Source organism: Limulus polyphemus, unplaced genomic scaffold (genome assembly GCF_000517525.1).
Source record: "Limulus polyphemus unplaced genomic scaffold, Limulus_polyphemus-2.1.2 Scaffold1463, whole genome shotgun sequence".
Taxonomy (NCBI): Eukaryota; Metazoa; Arthropoda; class Merostomata; order Xiphosura; family Limulidae; genus Limulus; species Limulus polyphemus.
In genome coordinates this window covers 125,308-131,951 of record NW_013667073.1, presented here as the reverse complement: position 1 = coordinate 131,951, position 6,644 = coordinate 125,308, and the positions used below count along the sequence as shown (strand labels likewise).

Genomic DNA, 6,644 nt, shown 5'->3' with positions numbered 1-6,644 from the left:
AAACCGTCATGTTGTGGTCGTTGTCCTAGTAAAGGAGATCCAGAGTCTGAAAACACAGAGATCTGGACTTGGTTCCCCATTGCTTTGTGATATAGCTGACAACAGTGGAATTGTCAGAATGAACCATAACCACCTGTTCCTGCAGGAGCAGAAGAAAATGATACAGAACCCGATGAACTACCAAAGGATCCAGCATGTTGATAAAGAGAGTAGCCTCCTCGACTGACCCCCGACCCTAAAACTCTTGGGAATTGAGGAAAGCCCCTCCCCCAACCCACCAAGAAAGCATCTGTGAACAGATGAGACTCGGGATGAGGCAGAGGAATGAGAACTCCCACCATGGTCAAATCCCTGTTGAGCCACCAAACAAGGTTGGCCCTGATCCCAGGTGAAAGGGTAATTTGATGCTCCAATGGATCGTGGGAGAAGTTCCACTGGTCGAGAAGCATCCAATGAAGGGAATGCATGTGTGTCCGACCCAAGGGAATGAGAGCTTCCAAAGAAGCCCAAATCCATAAAAGAGATAGAACCTCTCATGCAGAGAGAGAAGGAGAAGGTAGGGCCTTCGTGACTGCCTGTTCCATATCCCAGAGCCAAAGTGGAGAAGACTGGGCCTGACTGAGATGGGAATTGAAGAGAACCCCAAATAAATAAAATACTGAATGGGGGTAGTAAAGCACTTCTCCAACTTGATGAAAAACTCCAATTGAGCAGCTTCTCGAATAAGTAAGCATGTGTGAGTGACTGACTGGGCATGGGAAGAGGCAAGCAGTAGCCAGCCATCCATATAATGGGGAGTCCAAAGACCTAAGGAGTAAAGATGATGGGCAAAAGAGCATAGCACTCAACAAAACACATATGGAGCCAAAGAAAGACAGAAAGGCAGTGCCCAGAACTGGAAGACAGAATCCTTGTGTTACAACCACAGAAAAAGATGTGACACTGGGGCAATTGGAATAGGCATAGATCACATCAAACTTAGTCATCCACAGTCCCGGAGAAGTGAGAGGTAGGACTCCATGGTGAAGCGAGGTGTCCCCAGATAGGTATACAGTCGGGAGAGATCTATGATCTCGTATTTTTGAAACAATAACAAATAGACTGAAGTAAAATCCCAGTTGAGTGGGCACCACCCGTTCGATAGTTCTTTTGTGTAGGAGGGCTTGAACAGACTTGGCAAGATCACTGGATGAAGTACAATTCTGAAAAAGAGAGAAGGAGTTCTGGGAGTTGGATAGAGGGGGAGCAGAACTTAAGGCAGAAACCTTCAGATAGAACCTGTAGAACCCACAGAACTGTCATGAAGTGTAGCCAAAAAGCAAATAAGCTAAAAATACTTAGAGAAAGTACTCAATAGTAAGAAATTAACAAAACTTAGAAATTTGTAGTCTACAAGGTACATGAAGATAAACCTGCAAAACTATGAAATTCGACCTAAAATATAAAACAATAAGCAACACCTAAAGTATAAAACCACTAAAGAAACTCCAAACAGTAGCATCATGCAAAACCAGTACATGTATTGCGAAAATTAAACAAAAACAAAGTAACAATCAAACCATAAATGCATATTTAAACTAAAGTAACTTAGATGGTAAAAGAATTATAAAAATCTAACTTTCCAAATACTGAGCAGGGAAGACATAAAAGACCTAAATTATCAAGTGTGGATATTAGGTCCAAGCACACATATAAAGTCGTTAAACATGGGTATACCTACTGGGAGTGAGGGATACACACTGAAAAACTTTCACAGATCTCCTGGGAAAAAGAACAATACCTAACCCCACAGATTACATGGAGTTATGGTAACAAGTAGAAAGTGCCATAGAAAGAAATTCCATACAGTAGTTATATCCTTCCTCACAAAAAGTCGTTGGCTGAATATGAAACACCGACTCTCCACAAACTAAAGCCTGTGTGTTTCCCCAGGAGTGAACTAAATTCAAGAATCAGTAAACAATGTGAAGGACCACTCTATGTTTCTTCCTCTCTGTCATTTATTGACATCTATGTTAAATATTTATAAATCACCAGGTAATAACCATTACACTTTGAATATGTAATTGCTCTTAATCATACTTGCATGAAGATAGCCTGCTCCTATAATATAACATTTAAAAAATAACTAGAAACCTATTGGTCCAAGTGAGGCTGCCCCATCCATTTAAATATTCATTTACTGAGCCTTCTATTAAACTTCATTAAATTGAATGCATTTACCACATCCAAAGATAGCTCATTCTAAGACAAACAACCCCGTTAGAAAAGTAAAGCTGTCCAAGTTGAATTCCTATACTGCCAAAATTAATATTTGTGTCCCATTATCCTACCATTAAATACAAATACAAGATAATGCATCAATACTATCAATCCCTTTAATAATCTGAAACAATTCAACCACATCTCCCATAACCCTTCTTTTCAAAAAAGAAAAATATTTCAGATATCTTAACCTGTCCTCACATGGTAACCTGTTTTATGCAGACATATTACGTTTTATAAATGCTTTTGTTAACATATGAAGTTCTAAAATTTTTTTGTTCCTCTGCTTCTATGCAGTTTCAATATAAACATGTGGTCCAGAAAAAAACACTGAAATTATTTCATTATATTTGCCTTTGTGTCTTTGTTGTTTTCTAGCAGATGGTATCCACTTTGTCTGAGGAGATGCATTTAAATAGGCAAACTGACAGTAATGTCCTTCATTAGCCAAGTGGATGATATCTAGAAGTTACAGCCTTTGTTTGTTGTATGGGAATGGCCAGTTATGTAGTAATGCATACTGAGTCTGGCTAAAGCTGAGGTTACCTGTTTTGTATGAAGCATTGGTTGAGGTCAGTTCTACTTGGTTTTGTAAAGTGAACAGTCTACAGATTTATCTTGAGAAAGAAGCTGTCACCCATTTACCAATCCAATACTAAGGGAACTGTTGTATTCACACTGTTTATTTGGCTTTGTTTTCTACATTTTCTCAATTCTCTTGTCATAAAGCTGACCTACCTGATACTTGCATAGAAATCAGTTTACCTCAAAATACCACACCATCTCAAGTGCCATCTTAGTAGCTCTCCTTTAAACCATTTCCAATAACTCTATGTTCTTCTTAAGGTAAGGAGACCAAGACTGAATATAATACTTTAAATGAGGTCTAATCTGTTACCTATACAATGAACAATAACCTATGTCTACTTATATTCAATATTCCTGTAACTACAGCCAAAATTTTATTTGTCCTTCCATTAGGAACAACACATTGTTTGAATGGCTGAAGAGACAAAGGGATTTAAATGTTGCAGTTTTAATTGCTTAAAAAATATTTTCACTGTAAAGCTGTCTGTGACATTAAACTTTAAACAATACATTTGATACATGTATTATATAAGCTAGACAAGCCTGATAAGTCCTTTAATCTGAATATTTCTACATGTGCAACATTTTGTGTATTAACTATCCCCATTTATCTTAAAGACAAACTAATATTTGATTACAGGTATGCTATATTTTCTTAAGTCACCCAATATTAAAACTAAAAGCTTTACTCATAAATTTTAATTTAAATGACTTACATTATCACTATCCATTAAAATTTGATCACAAGGGATATAATATACAAAAAACAATTAGTGTTGTTTCCATAAAATTACCACAACAGGTACTCTCTGTAGGATAATTTAGAACTTTCTGTGTACAATTATTTGAAACAGCTTTGTGCTAGCAAAATAATTACCTATAATGTCAAAGCATAATGAGCCTGAAGAATTAAGTACAAACTTAGAAGAATTATCCACTGCAAGAATCAAAATAGGATCTGTACATAATAGCTTCTGCTTCTGTAACAAGTAATAGAAAGTATGTTTGTCATCAGTGTAGTCATTGAACTGTCACAGTAGGTTTTTCAAAAACATTTATTAAGAATAACTTTACTGAGAGTTATGTAAGAGAATGACCACACAGATAATTTTACCAATCTGTTAGCTCAAACATAAGAAAACTTAACGTGTTGAGACATATGTGTAGCGTCACAACCAAAATAATCAAAATTTTTGCCAGAGTTTATAGTTTTCAACTTACTGAATCCCAGTTGATTGTGGAGCTTCTTGGGCGTCTTGTATCTTCGACGACATCTGGTACAGACCGTGTGATCCCACTTGCTCCAGATAACAATATCCCCTCACTTTCATCTTGCTCTACTTTTCCATTGCTACTGATTAGCTGCTTCAATGAACATTCATTGTTTTTCTCTAAGTGGAAAGGTTCATTAACATTGTTGTCAGTCATTTGAGATTCCAATGACTGGGGAGGTTGTAATACAATCTCTTCTATAGAGGATCTGTAAATAGGTTTCTCTGGAACAGGTGGAGACCCACTAGTAGAATCTGGAAACAATGAACCTTGAGCACTGTCTGTATCTCTAGAGCTTCTGCTTCCCTTGTCTGAATCCTCCTCTTCAGCCAAGCTACTCGGATGACCATCAGCTACCCCAGAATCACACTCTTCATGACTGCTCCTCTTGAGAATATCTTGGTCATAACTACTTCCTGTTGGTGTATTAAAAAACAAAATGATGAACTTTCAAAACTCTACTCACTAAATCTTATATTTCATTACACATCTTTTGTAAAACCTTTACATAAATTACAAGACAAAACATTTCAGAGCAAAATGAACAAAATAGTAAATTTATCATCAAGCAAAAAATATACAACCATCCCAATAAATGTTATACAAAGAAACATGTAATTCATTGCATAAATAAATTCAGTAAAATCCTAAAACACCCTAATAGGGGTAATATATTGTAGTCCCGAAGAACAAAAAAAAAAAAAAACAATCTTGTAGCCTTTTATTTTTAACAGCCTATGGAGTTTCCACACTTTTATTCACTCTCTTGTGCTTCTGTAGATGTTAGCAACAGATTAGAATAATGTGGAAAAGGTTTCAGAATAGTTCAAACACAGTAATCTAGAACGTTTACTGAAGAATTTAACATACAAATACAGAATTACATCATCTAACTTTGATTTTGAACAAAGAATTTGTTTGAAGGCATCTGTTCTTAAAAGCGATCGACAATCCCTAAATATTTCTTCTTCCTCTGTCTAAATAAGCACTATTAAAATGTCTGGCGACGAATAAAAAACTTCATCTAAGTTAGCACGACTACACACCTTTTAACATTTAGAAACACATAATTAAAACCTGACAAAACAATTCCATAAGCCGGTTTAACCAGATTAAATTTAGCAGCAATCACAGTCAGGAACGTACACCACTTTATCCGAGTGGTGCGATGTTCTTCTTGTACGATATTATCTATTTACAAATAACCTATATACCAACACGCTCCAAACGTGCCGTGCAAACCACATTTTGATATAGTAACTTAATTTGTAAACTAATCACGGTAGGAACAATAAAACCCATTTATGTTTTCTTGGCACACACACATACACGTACTTGGATAACTAGGCCATTTACTGTTACCCCATATGATATTGTTGTATGGTGTTCTGTCGTTGGGCGAGTTCTTTTGGATTATTTGGTAAAAATAATGCCAAGTCTAGTCCACGTGAAGATAGCGAATTAATGTATTTATTTCATAACGTTTGTCACAGCCACGTTCACTTGTAAGTTCTAGTTGCGGGTCTAATTTCACGAACTTCTCAACATTAACTGCAACTAAATGTAAGATTCACTTCAAATACAATGTTTGAATAAAAATTTCAAGACTTACTTCTAACTTTATTAACTTTGATAAATAAACAAACAAGTAAATCAACGAGTAACTGAATAACAGAACATGCGCGATAATTAACACCGAATAACTTTTCTGACACTGAACTAACTCCTCATTAACAGTCAACTTACTGGGTACTTCACAATTTTCATTACATTTTCACACATTGATTATTCGTATTTATAATGTACTCTAGTTTCTCCAAATTCCTAGAAAGTTCAAGATGATGAACTAATCTAGAAATTTCGCGGAATTTGGAGAAACTACACTTTTATAAACGTTCTAGAACATCCTTATTAGCAGCTCCCTCTTTCAAACAATTAAATTACAACATTGAAAATAGAGTTTACAACATTATACTCTAATCGAACACTATACATGTTGTTCTCATACTGCAAAGCTACACAATGGGCTATCTACAATCTGTCCACCGCGAGAATCGAACCTTGGATTTTAGAGTTGTAAGTCCGTAAACTTACCGCTGGCCCAACGGGGGACTGGTATGAATTCGACATGAAAGATTATTTAGTCTCAACAAAATGTATTCTGCTAATTCTGCTAATAACTTGGGTGTTTACTAACACAATAATTTAGGACGATATATATATATGTATATAGCGCTAACAAAACTAAACTTCAAATCCCAATAACTTTCAGTGGCGACGCCAAAGGGAGGAGAGGGTTGGTGGGCGCCACCCCTAAAATTTTCACTAAAAAGATTCAGTAAAATCTACCTCTCCCAGAGTAAGTCTTCAATTACTAGACAACTCTACGCGAGGAAACTCCCCCCCCCCCAAAAAAAAAACCTTATCGAATCTCTGTTTGTTTGAAGTTAAGCACAAAGCTACACAATAGGCTATCTGTGATCTGCCCACTACGGGTATCGAAACCTGGTTTCTAGCGT

General features: G+C 36.2%; 1 pseudogene; it reads right to left on the bottom strand.

Moving 5' to 3' along the window:
* The window catches only part of LOC106463700, a 141,623-nt pseudogene that overhangs the window by 30,279 nt on the left and 104,700 nt on the right, over positions 1 to 6,644 (bottom strand).